We start from the raw sequence: 14862 nt of genomic DNA on the forward strand, positions 1-14862 counted from the left end.
CACATAATGTCACATCTGGATCAAAGCAAAGACCAGTGGCTGGATCAGATAAACCAATGACTGATGAAGAGTATGCTAGATTGTTATTTGAACAAAAAAATCCAGAAGCCAAATTGGATTTGGAGTTGATTGCTGCAGAGGAAGCAGAACTGAAGAAAGAACATGTTGAAGCTATAACCTCAGGAAAAATCCAGAAACCTGCAAAATCAACTGCCAGACCAAAGGAAAAAGGGATACTGATCAAGGAAGCTACTGTTGCTGATCAGAGTTTACCAATCAAAAAGGTATACTCTGAAGATGAATATACAATACCATCTTTTATAAAACCTGTTGTTGAATGTGATTTTCAGTAACAGTTATGTAACTGTTGTGTCTGTAGCTTCTAGTAATGGTTCTACGCACTGTTGTCTGATCGAAATCACAAGGCTCCTCAATAGACGACTAAAAATTTTGACATCAAACAATGGTGAAAAACAGTTGTAGGATCATGTTTTTCTTGTAGTGACCTGAGAAAAACTACAACAGCAGTTGTAGAGAGAAATTATATGAGCTGAAGCTCTTGAGAGAAAAGTAAGGCTGAAGCCTAGTGTGTGTAGCAAAATTATAAGTATTGTAGCTGCGTGTTACATTAATATACAAGTTGTGTGTTTGCATCTTAATATTATCGAAGGTTTTTCGCTGTACGGCCCATACACGTTTCCAACAATACAAATATTAATACAAACATTACACGATATATGTGTACCTCATGATACAAGTACTGATACAAAGCTTGTACATGTCACAGAAGAGTGCCTTTCATTTTATAGAAATGCTTAAGATGTTATGTCCGCTACTTATGGTTGAGCACACAGAACGGTAACAAATTTTTTGCTGTCAGGTTGCAGAAAATTCCTTTTCTAATTAGTCATATGCTCGATGATTGTGGTTAACTGTATAATAACTTTTTCGAGTTCCTTTTACACAGCACTTCACATGACAAAAGAAATTTTTTACGGTGTTTTAATCATCCAAACAAATCTTAATATTGATACATTAAAATATTATAAAACCAAACAACAAACATTACACGGTACAACTAAGCCAAATATTGCGGTCTGTAGTAGTACGGAACATATTGTAACATTGAGGGGTTAATGCTCTCTTTCGTCACTCTAATGGACCAAAAAAGTTGATATTGAGCATTAACCTTAACATTGAGGATACATGATACACATGAATATGATTAAACCATTATCTAAGACTTGTTCTAATTTACTAATCTTGTTAAATTTTTCTTTAGATTTCGTTTTGGATTAATTTTGCGGTGTTTAAGAGGAAATGAATTTTCTGATCCATGATCCTATATGCATACCCCTCTAAATTATTCTAATATATATAAGTTGTCATACTAAATAGTAATTAACTATTTTCTTAAAGACTTGATATACTTGAGTAGCGTGTTTCTCGTCTTTCATTCATATGCACGTATGAGATTATTTGTCTGTACTCATCTAAGTAGTTAATTACTGTATAAATAAAGCATTGATTTGTAGCTGATATTAAGTACTCGATAGAAGTTCATGTTTCGGCTAGGTGTTCTTAGACGTAATTATAAGGGCAACAATGCACAAGCTTAATATCAGGTTGAAATTTCTGAGACTATAAATATTTATTCCACTTTAAGAAATATATCATGCTTAGTGGGGTACAGGGACTAAATGTTGTGCTGATCAGGATACAGATTAAAATGAATGCCGAAATGACAAGCATTATGTTGTCAAACACCAGGCAGAGAAGGGAATTAGGGAATCACCTAGTAATGACAGCAGACGACACATACCATGGGCCAGTTTAATGCCTGTGAACTTTCTTATTCAAATTCTTTTGAAATTGGAAATTATTAAGCTGTTGGCTTTGGCAGGTGTTTGCCAGGATTGGAGATGGGTCACCAAGGAACATAGATCAACTCTCTTACAAAACTAAAAACCATTAACACTTGTTGTATTAAAGTTCGCTAGATCAAAAGGGTGTTTCTTACCTAATTTAGCTTGGAGATGGCTTATGGGGTTTTATTAATACACATATTGTGCACAAATAACACATTTTAAAAAATTAATATGTTCTTATAAAAATTCGTTCTTAGCCTAAACATATTTTGAATTTGACATAAGTAGTTTGTTTGATAATTTATTTGGAAGAGTTTACTTTTTTATTTTAATGTACATATTTATATTTATTATATTATCTTTTCAAATTTAAAAGTTTAAAGAGGTCCGTTTCAGTAATTTTATTAGACGGGGATAGTTTAGTCAATTTACTTCTAAACCCTAAAATATTGCATATAAATATACATTACCTCTCTCTTGCGACTCAACCCGCCGCTCTTCTTTTCTTTCTCTCCCCCTTTGTTAATTAGCTTACATCTTTCTCCTAACAGGGTGGCTCCCAAGCATTTAGCTTCCGAACCTATATAAATCTTTAATCTATATACATATCAGTCGGGCTAGAGTGACCAAGTAAACTGCCACAAGGGGATTTTACTACCTAATTCGAAGGAAATTGTTGTCAAAATCATTAAGGTATCCATTTTGTAATTTAATCACTCACATCTTGTTTCAAATTTTTGTATGTGTATATGATTATGTACAAATATGTTACAAGTTTCTCATGGCTCATCATGAGCCATCTTTGTTTCCTTTAAATTTAATGTTTAATTTATGTATAATTTTCTTTTAAATTTTCTTATGATGTCTGTATAGTAGATCCATAATCAAAAAAGTTTTTGTGATTTTTCCAGAAGAAAGTAACATAGCTTATATATTTCAATAAATATTTTTCTCTCACCAAAGATTTTAGACGATCTACCAATAATTTTCAAGAACTAATATTCTAAAAACGTTTAATATTAAACGTACATGTGTATTTCAATTATTGTTTCTTCTGAATTTATTTTACAGATTATTTTAACATTTTTTGAAATAATATAGAAACAAGCATTTGTATTTTAATTGAAAAATATTTTTAATGGAGTCGCCTAAAACAAAGATTACAATAATAAAGCAAGTAGAAATATGATGTATTTTGATATTGATACTAAAATAATTATTTGTATTCTGATAAGAATAATTTTATAGTCTTTCAAAAGCATTATAAAATTATAGTATGACAAAAGCACCCTCGTCAAGTTGTAATGCATACAATATAAAAATTTAAGTGTACCACACAAATCTTTCTTGTATTATCACTAATTTAACTAAATAAATTATCTTTCTATCTATTATATTCTAGAGGAACTGCAATTCCATCATGGTTAGATTTTAAAAATTGATTTAAATATAATTATATTATCAAAGTGAAAGTGGACTTATTCTTTTGGATTATATTTTACTAAAAATTATTTTAGTTGTGGTTTTATTTATATTTTTTACTATAATATTTAAATATAAATTATAATAAATAAAAATTCATTAAACTTTATGTTTGTATATTCATTATCAAAAGAGATATTTAACTAATAATATCACAAATTTATGATGTGATTTATATATAATTTTTTTAATTATTAGAACTTTTGCTTCATTGAATGTTATTTATTTGGGCATATTCTTATAATGGTCAAATCTAATATGTATCCATACATGACACATTGCAGCATGATTAATTTTTGTCACCTCATTTTGATTGAAAAGTTGGTAAATAATGAATAAAATGCTCCAGTACTCTTTCATTCTATGCTGTCTAGCAAGCTTCTGTGATTTTGTTTATAGTTAAATCATATGTAATTTTTTGTTGGTCTCTTCTTAATTTTAAGTATTGATGTAGAGAAAAATTATTTATAGGTGGATTTACAAATATTTGAATTAATTGAAAAGGGATGTAGCATATTCATTTTATATAGTTGAGGATTATGTAACCTGCAAATTTTATTTTTTTTGTTTATAGAATTGTTATATGTATACCCATACCTAGGTAAAACAAAGTGCCAATTTTTAGTTAAATTTGCATTGTTGTTTTTACTGATAGTTTCCTTTCAAGCATATAAATTTCCTTTCAAGCATATAAACTTCATGTGAACTAGCGTTTGTTCTTTTAACCCTAGCAAAAGCTATATCCAAAACGCTACACGATACTTAATTCTAGGCAAGTGGTCAAATGAGAACCATATGAGATCTAATCTGACAGCCACATATTTAACCTGCCACGTCAGCACTGGGGTCCAGGTTGCCACGTCAGCAGCGAGGCCACCCAGGATGTCCCGTCAGCAGTGGGGCCACCCAGGCTGCCACGTCGGCTACCACGTCAGCAGTGGGGGGCCACCCAGGCCGCCACGTCAGCAGTGGGGGCCCCAGGCTGCCACGTCACCGGCCATGTAAGGAAATGCTGACGTGGCACTGCCACGTCAGTAGAGGGTCTGCTGCTATGTTAGTAGTGGGTCCCCCAGAAATTAAAGAAATAAAATTAATAATAAATGAAATGGAGTGCGGTTGGCAATTATGGAGTACTCATAGCAAAAATGGGAGCGTACTTAGTAAAGAGAAACTAAATAAAATCCAACATAAATCCTTGACATCATCCACTCCTTATATGACATCTCCCCTTTTCAGTTTGCTATCATCTCCCCATTTTCGAAGATCGTGTCATCTCCTTCATTCTGATTGTGCTATCTCTCAAGTAAATTTCCCTTCCAACTCTTTTTTCCATATGTTCTCTTTGATATATGGTTTTTATCGATATTAATTTAATTGAATTTAAAAATTAATTTCTTGATTGCCCGTCTTTTTGTTTAATTTTCACGTATAATTTTTGGTCGATACGGATCATATATAGCCATATATAGTGGTTTTCATCATCAATTGTATCCATATTATTTATACATGTAGAGTGCTTTTTCAGTAAGAAATCTATGTGTTCACAACAATATATTATTTGTGCGAATGTATATATAAACATCTAAATTTTAATTTTATGCAATTACTGATAAATGGATTGCCACTTACTATGTGTATGATGCTCTCGATCTCTACTAGTTGTCGATTGATAATAATGTTAAAATATTATGGTTTATAATATTTAGTTAAGGAAATCACTCGTTTATACATTTTTATTAGGGATGGGCATTCAACCCGCCCCACTCGATCCCGATCCGATCCCCGCCACATTCGGGTCAGGGATTGGGGGAATTTTTCAGGAGCGGGGCGGGGAACATGAAATTTTTTATAAAAAATTCGAGGATCGGGGAGGGGTCAGGGATTGGTGTCTCCCCGCCCGGATCTCCGACCCCGATTATATATTATTAATAATAATATATTTATTTATATTATACAACATAAATTATTAAATTAGATACCTTTTATAATATTATTAAAATTAAAAATTATTTTTATTTTTATTATCAATTATTATTATATTGTAATATAATATATTTAAAAATTTTAAAATTGTCATTTATTTATGTTATAAATCAATATTAATATGATTTGATGTTGAAAATATGAGATAATATCATTTTATTAGTATAATTATGAGTTAGTAGTTTGTTTTATATTAAAATTATATTATATATTATAAAATTATTAATTTTTTATTATAAACAAAAATTCCCCGAGCCCATGTGTGGATCCTCGTTCGTTCGGGGCGCGGATCGGGGAGGAAAAGAATCCTCATTCGAGGTTCGGGGCGGGGTTGGGGACATGTATTGAATTCGGGGATCAGGGTAGGAATAGCACTCTCCAACTCCGTAGTGCCCGGTGCTCATCCCTAATTTTCATTCTCAATTTTAATAAATAATTTTTGTATGTTACAAATTAGAAAATCTACCTACAGTTGCTACTGGTGGTCGATTGTTGATGGTTAATTATAATGGTAAGATGATGATGATGGAGATAAGTGAAGGGAAGATGTTTTGATGTGATCAAGTGATTGGTTGTGACGGTAAGTGGTGATGATTGCAGTAGAAGTCTCTGTAACAAGGGTGTTGATGATTATATGGTGTATATGCATGTATGCATATATTTAAATTTGAGCAATTTTTGTGAATAACCAATGATCTCTATTTGTAGAAATGGAAGATATATACCTTTTATTTCTTGTAGTAAGACCATATATATATATGGGTTTACTCCACTAGAAACAAAATTAGTGTAGAAACTAGAAACTAGAAACTAGTCGTTACCAATTTTTTTATCACAGTTTTTAACTACAAAAATTACTCGTTTGTACATAACAAATCACTATTTTTTATATATGAAATCTCAAAAATATAGATATATAAACACACACACATAGTATATCATCATCATCTTCACTCATACTATATTAATAAACCTCATGGCATCATTATCAACTTATTCCACTAGCATACGATAGGGTAATCGTGGCTTGTCACAATAACTTATAATTACTGGTGACAATTTACCACCATTAGACACCTCATATCATCACTTGCTACCATCATGGACCCTTTACAACTCTAATTGATCATCAGTGATCAACGTAACAAACAATTTTCTCAATCATCAAAAGTAAAATTGATAATACACATATATTTATCATATATCATCAGCATCTTCAATCATACTATATTAATGAACCTCATGGAATCATTATCAACTTATTCCACTACTGCCACATACGGTAGGATAATCGTGACTTGTCACCATAATTATCATTACTAGTGACTATTTACCACCACTAGACACCTCATATCATCACTTGCTACCATCACGGACCCCTCACAACTCTAATTGATCATCAATGATCGACGAACAATAATAAACATAAGTTAATTTTCTCAATCATCAAAAGTAAAAATTGATAATTTTACTTCATAAAATAGTGATTAGTAGTGTATAAACAAGTGATTTCCCGTGATTGTTAACGTGGTTTCTAGTTTTGAGTATAATATCGGTCTCCATTTGATCACTTGCTTACACACACACACATATATAAATACATGTACATACATACATACATACATATATAGATATACATATACATACATATAAAATAAAAATATACTCCCTCCGTCCCTCTCATTTCTTTACAATTTTTTTCACTGCTTGACACGCATTTTAATGCTCTTACAAAATATATTTCCGTAACTTATTTTTGAGATTTTCTTTTTGTGTATAAAAATTTAAACATCAAATTTTATTCAAAATAAAAAAGATTAAAAAATAAGTTACGGAACTATGTTTTCAAGGAGCATTAGAATGCGTGTCAAACTCTCGTCCCCCAAGCTAAACTACCCAAGGGACAGAGGGAGTAACTAATAGTAGTCAATGTTAAATAAGCTTGGTATGTACATACACTTATATGTATTAGGCTTGCAAGCAATTTTTTTTTGTTGAAGATTTTCATGGTACAAATTCATCCAACCACTAATTACTAACTATATTTATGGTACAATAGTTTTGGAATCTCTTTTTTGGAAGATTTTCATGGCCCAAATTCATCCAACCACTAATTACTAATTATATTTATTGTGAAATAGTTTTCGAATACACTGATCTACACACTTTTTTCTAATATTAGAAACGAAAATTACATTTCATTTAGAGAATGTACACATGTCTAGTCTTATATTTAAGTGGTTTATACTTTCCACTCAACTTATAGACACGCACACACACACTCTGGCCTTTTAATTTGGTGTTCAATTTAAAACACACCTTTTACTCATATAAACAATATACTATTAATAACAAAGTCTATACATCACTTGGTCGTTGTCATATCTCCTCCTCTAGTGGCATGGCTAGCTCCTTCACATAAAACGACCTTTCTTATTAAAGAGAGTATAGATAATATGCTTTGCCAATTTCACATCGACATATGATTTCCGCTTTACACTTTTACTTGTAATTATTTTGATAAATGTTGTCATGATAGATACACATATAAGTAAGAGACTTCCTTCGAATTCATGGTTGTTCTCATAACTTTAATTTGTGATTTATTAGCACTGGACTTGTTATTACACATCCAAGTGAAGAAAAAAAGAGAAACAAGTATGTCATAAAACTAACCTGGAGTGCAAAGTATCTGTTTTCTGGTTGTGTGTGTTTATAAAACTCTGTGTTAAAATATTGTGGTCTGTAGTAGTACCAAACATATTGTAACATTAAGGATGTAGGATACACATGACTATGATTAAACCATTATCTGAGGCTTGTTCTAAGTTATTAATCTTATTAAATTTGCTTTAGATTTGGTTTTGGATTAATTTTGCGGTGTTTAAGAGGAAATGAATCTTCTGATTCATTATCCTATATGCATACCCCTCTATATTATTCTAATATATATATGATGTCATACAAATTATTAACCAACTATTTTATCACATGACTTGATTTACCTGAGTAGCATGTTTCTCGTCTTCCACTTCTATGCTATACATATATATGAGATTCATTTTTATCTACTCATCAAAGTAGTTTACTGTATGAAACAAAGCATTGATTTGTAGCTGATATTAAATACTTTATAGAAGTTCATGTTTCGGCTAGGTGTTCTTAGTAATTAAAAGGGACGATAATGCCCAAGCTTAATATTAGGTTGAACTTATGAGACTATAAATATTTATTCTGCCTTAAGAAATATACCATGCCTTGTGGGGTACAGGGACTAAATGTTGTGCTGATGATACAGATAACAATGAATGCGGAAACCAGAAGCATGTTGTCAAACACCAGGCTGAGAAAGAAATCAACTAGTGATGACCGCAGACACAGAGCATGGGCCAGTTTATTACCTGAACTGCTTATTCAAATTCTTATGAAATTGGGAATTGTTGAGCTGTTTGCCTGCGCAGGTGTTTGCAAGGAGTGGAGATCGGTCACCAAGGACCATAGATCAACTCTCTTGCAAAACCAAAAACCGTTAGCACTTGTTGTATCAAAGTTCGCTAAAAGAGGGTGTTTCGTACATAACATATTTGATGGAACAAGATACAAGACATTGCTACCAAATTTCTCTTCCAGATGGCTTATGGGTTTTTCTTGTGGCTACTTGATCATGCAGAGTCATAGGAACATTACTCTTAAGCATCTTATTACCCGGCATGAAATTATATTTCCTGAGGTACCAGTTCTCAAACGTTATATAAGCAAAGCCATCCTCTTTTACTCAGAAAAGGTTTCAGAGAATCTGTTGTTAGTTGTTAATAAACTTTATTGCCAAGTATATGTATCTCTGACTTCTAGACCTGAATGGCACTGGATTGCACTCATTGGCTGTCGTAAAGAGCTTGTGGATATGGCATATTTCGATGGAAATATACTGGTCTTAAATAAGGATGCCGGTATTGGTGAACTGAAACTTCAGTACCAGACTCTGAACGCTGACGGTACTACACTGAAAGCACGGCAGAGTGTGAAATTCTTTAATGTTAGAATCAATTACCCTGCGGAATGGGAACTTTCGCCTTTTTGCTTGGTACCTACAAGTGATCAGCTCTTTATGGTCTCTCATGTTGGACAAACAATCTCTCCACCAATGATGGTACATAGACTTGACAGGGAAAGAAAGGAATGGATTCAGGTGAATGACTTGGGGGAAGATGCTTTGTTTATTAGTGAAGGCTCATGTGCTATTGTCAAGGCGGCCAAGTGGGGAGGCCGCAGTAACTGCATCTATGTCCTCTCAAAGTTAAGTAACGAATTGTCTATGTATCTGCTGAATACCGACAATAGATTTTGGCATAGCTCTGTCATACAAGAGGAGGGATCTAACTTACGACCACATTTTTGGTATTTCCCCCATCAAATTGACGACCAGAACAAAGTGCATTGTCTGGAAGAAGTCATGAACTAGCGAACTTTATCTTTGCAATTTTCTGTTACATCTTGTACTTCTTAATATTGTACCCCAAACTTATTTGCATCGGAGTCACATTGAGCAATGTCTGTAGATTTTACATTTGAGATTTTGGTAACGATTGGGATCATTTGTCAGAATGGTTTGGTAAATTTCTGTACTAGCTCGCTGGGGCATGCACCTCAACAGAAACATTTCCGTCGTTAAATACTGACGAAATAACGACGACATATTGTAACATTGAGGATACATGATACACATGAATATGATTAAACCATTATCTAAGTCTTGTTCTAAGCTATTAATCTTGTTAAATTCTGCTATAAATTTAGTTTTGGATTACTTTTGCGGTGTTTAAGAGGAAATGAATTTTCTGATTCATGATCCTATATGCATACCCCTCTAAATTATTCTAATATATATGTCATACTAAATAGTATATTAACTATTTTCTTAAAGACTTGATATACCTGAGTAGCGTGTTTCTCGTCTTCCATTAATTGTATGCTATACGTATGAGATTATTCGTCTCTACTCATCTAAGTAGTTAATTACTGTATAAATAAACCATTGATTTGTAGCTGATATATATTAAGTACTCTATAGAAGTTCATGTTTCGGCTAGGTGTTCTTAGTAATTAGAAGGGCAACAATGCACAAGCTTAATATCAGGTTGAAATTTCTGAGACTATAAATATATATCCTTCTTTAAGAAATATACCATGCTTAGTGGGGTACAGGGACTAAATGTTGTGCTGATCAGGATACAGATTAAAATGAATGCCGAAATGACAAGCATTATGTTGTCAAACACCACGCAGAGAAGGGAATTAGGGAATCACCTAGTAATGGCAGAGCAGACACATACCATGGGCTAGTTTAATACCTGACTGCTTATTCAAATTCTTATGAAATTGGAAATTATTGAGCTGTTGGCTTTGGCAGGTGTTTCCAAGGATTGGAGATGGGTCACCAAGGAACATAGATCAACTCTCTTACAAAACTAAAAACCATCGACACTTGTTGTATTAAAGTTCCTATATCAAAAGGGTGTTTCTTACCTAATTAACATTTTTTATGGAACAAGATACAAGATATTGCTATTGAATTTAGTTTGGAGATGGCTTATGGGGTTTTATTGATACACGGGCATTTTAAAAAATTAATATGTTCTTATAAAAATTCGTTCTTAGCCTAAACATATTTAGAATTTGACATAAGTAATTTCTTTAGTAATTTATTTGGAAGAGTTTACTTTTATATTTTAATGTACATATTTACATTTATTATATATCTATTCAAATTTTAAAGTTTAAAGAGGTTGGTTTAGTAAATTTATTAGACAGGGATAGTTTAGTCAATTTATTTCCAAACCCTAAAATACTGTATATAAATATACATTACCTCTCTCTTGCAACTCAACCCGCCAGCCGCCGCTCTTCTTTTCTTTCTCTCTCTCCCTCTTGCAACTCAACCCGCCGCTCTTTTTTTTTTCTCTCCCCCCTTTATTTAGCTTACATCTTTCTCCTAATAGTGGCTCCCAAGCATTTAGCTTGCGGACCTATATAAATCTTTAATCTTTAATCTATATAGATATCAGTCCGGCTAGAGTGATCAAGTAAACTACCACAAAGGGTTTTGCTACCTAATTCGAAAAAAAATGTTGTCAAAATTATTAAGGTATCCAAATTGTAATTTAATCACTCACATTCTTGTTTCAAATTTTTGTATGTGTATATGATTATATACAAATATGTTACAAGTTTCTCATTGCTCATCATGAGCCATCTTTATTTATTCTAAATTTAATGTCTAATTTATGTAAAATTTCTTTTAAATTTTCTTATGACATGTGTATAGCAGATCTATAATCAAAAAAGTTTTTGTGATTTTTCCAGGAGAAAGTACCAATAATTTTAGACGATCTACCAATAATTTTCAAGAATTAATATTCTAAAAACATTTAATATTGTCAAAATTATTGTTTCTTTTGAATTTATTTTATAGATTATTTTACCATTTTTTAAAAAAATATAGAAACAAGCATTTGTATCTTAATTGAAAAATATTTTTAATGTAGTCGCCTAAAACAAAGATTACAATAATAGAGGAAATAGAAATATGATGTATTTTGATATTGATACTAAAATAATTATTTGTATTCTCATAAGAATAATTTTTCTAGTCTTTCAAAAGCATTATAAAATTATAGTATGACAAAAGCACCCTCGTCAAGCAGTAATGCATACAATATAAAACTTGGGCTTTTTTCATAATTACCCAAGCCAAAAAGAATTTTTGCAAAAATACTGTTACTTTTTAAAACAAATTGCAAAAATACTATGTTGCTAAAAATATTTGCAAAAATACGGTGGTTGCATATGCAACCATATCTGCACTGCCAGCAACCATATTTGTAACCACAAATGCAACTTTGAAAAAATCTTTTGAAAATTACATTTATTTGCATAATAAGTCGCAAGTGGTTGCAAATGACGAAAAACGAGTGCCTTTGCGGGGCCAATACCAATATCACAAAAGCAACTATGAAATTAACTAAAAGCAAATAAAAATTCGGCTAAAAGCAACCAAGGTCAAACCTCTTCCATCCAAGGTACCTCTGTTTGAACCCCGTTGGTGTCAGATCGTAAAATTGCGTCACGCTGTGCTCCACTGACAGATCAAGCAATTGATTCGAAGTGATGATCAGCGTCGAGGAGATTAACGAATTGTTACTCCTCCGGCACGACTTGCCGGATCAACTAATCATTGGAAAAGTCGTCGGTAGAAAGGGTGATAGCGAAGATTTATGTATGTGTGTAATGCTTTGGGAGAGATAGAAAGAAGGAGAGAAAACAGGAAGAGAAAGCTCATAATTGAAATCGTAAAATTGGTCAAAGTGGAAGTGCGGAGGACATACCTGGGAAACGAAACAGTGCAAGAACGTAAAAATGAAACAATTTTGTGAGTATCGTATAAATGCAATAAATATACTGAAATACGGTATATGTGGTAAATGCCCATAAAACTTTAAGTGTATCACACAAATATTTCTTGTATTATCACTAATTTAACTAAATAAATTATTATCTTTCTATCTATTATATTCTAAGGCATTATACGTAAGAGGAACTGCCATTCCATCATGGTTAGATTTTAAAAATTGATTTAAATATAATTATATTATCAAAGTGAATTAAAGTGGACTTATTCTTGTTGGATTATATTTTACTAAAAATTATTTTAGTTGTAGTTAAGTTTATATTTTTTTACTGTAATATTTAAATAAAAATTCATTAAAATCTATGTTTGTATATTCATTATCAAAAGAGATATTTAACTAATAATATCACAAATTTATGATGTGATTTATATTTAATTTTTTAATTATTAGAACTTTTGCTTCCTTTCAAATTGCATGTTATAATTTATTTGAGCATATTCTTGTAATGGTCAAATCTAATATGTATCCATACATGACACATTGCAACATGATTAATTTTTGTCACCTCCTTTTGATTGGAAAGTTCGTAAATAATGAAGAAAATGCTCCCGTGCTCTTTCATTCTATGATGTCTGGCAAGCATCCTCCCTCGAGGTAAATGTAATATATCTGGTAGTTTATTAAATATTTAGCTTATGGTGAATTTCTCTTTGCTCTATGCTCTGTGATTTTAGACGATCTACCAATAATTTTCATGAATTAATATTCTAAAAATATTTAATATTGTCAAAATGATTGTTTCTTTTAAATTTATTTTATAGATTATTTTATCATTTTTTGAAACAATATAGAAACAAGCTTTGTATCTTAATTGAAAAATATTTTTAATGTAGTCGCCTAAAACAAAGATTACAATAATAGAGCAAATAGAAATATGATGTATTTTGATATTGATACTAAAATAATTATCTGTATTCTAATAAGAATAATTTTTCTAGTCTTTCAAAAGCATTATAAAATTATAGTATGACAAAAGCACCCTCGTCAAGCAGTAATGCATACAATATAAAACTTGGGCATTTTACATAATTACCCAAGTCAAAAAGAATTTTTGCAAAAATACTGTTACTTTTTAAAACAAATTGCAAAAATACTATGTTGCTAAAAATATTTGCAAAAATACGGTGGTTGCTTATGCAACCATATCTGCACTGCCAGCAACCATATTTGTAACCACAAATGCAACTTTGAAAAAATCTTTTGAAAATTACATTTATTTGCATAATAAGTCGCAAGTGGTTGCAAATGACGAAAAACGAGTGCCTTTGCGGGGCCGATACCAATATCACAAAAGCAACTATGAAATTAACTAAAAGCAAATAAAAAATCGGCTAAAAGCAACCAAGGCCCAACCTCTTCCATCCAAGGTACCTCTATTTGAACCCCGTTGGTGTCAGATCGTAAAATTGCGTCACGCTGTGCTCCACCGACAGATCAAGCAATTGATTCCTCTTCGCTCGAAGTGATGATCAGCGTGGAGGAGATTAACGAATTATTACTCCTCCGGCACGACTTGCCGGATCAACTAATCGTTGGAAAAGTCGTCGGTAGAAAGGGTGATAGTGAAGATGTATGTATGTAATGCTTTGCGAGAGATAGAAAGGAGAGAAAACAGGGAGAGAAAGCTCATAATTGAAATCGTAAAATTGGTCAAAGTGGAAGTGCGGAAGACATACCTAGGAAACGAAACAGTGCAAGAACGTAAAAATGAAACAATTTTGTGAGTATCGTATAAATGCAATAAATATACTGAAATACGGTATATGTGGTAAATACCCAACTTGTGCTTTTTTCATAATTACCCAAGTCAAAAAGAATTTTTGCAAAAATACTGTTACTTTTTAAAACATATTGCAAAAATACTATGTTGCTAAAAATATTTGCAAAAATATGGTGGCTGCATATGCAACCATATTTGCAACCACAAATGCAACTTTGAAAAAATCTTTTGAAAATTACATTTATTTGCATAATAAGTCGCAAGTGGTTGCAAATGACGAAAAACGAGTGCCTTTGCGGGGCCAATACCAATATCACAAAAGCAACGATGAAATTAACTA

Source organism: Daucus carota, chromosome 7 (assembly GCF_001625215.2).
Source record: "Daucus carota subsp. sativus chromosome 7, DH1 v3.0, whole genome shotgun sequence".
NCBI lineage: Eukaryota > Viridiplantae > Streptophyta > Magnoliopsida > Apiales > Apiaceae > Daucus > Daucus carota.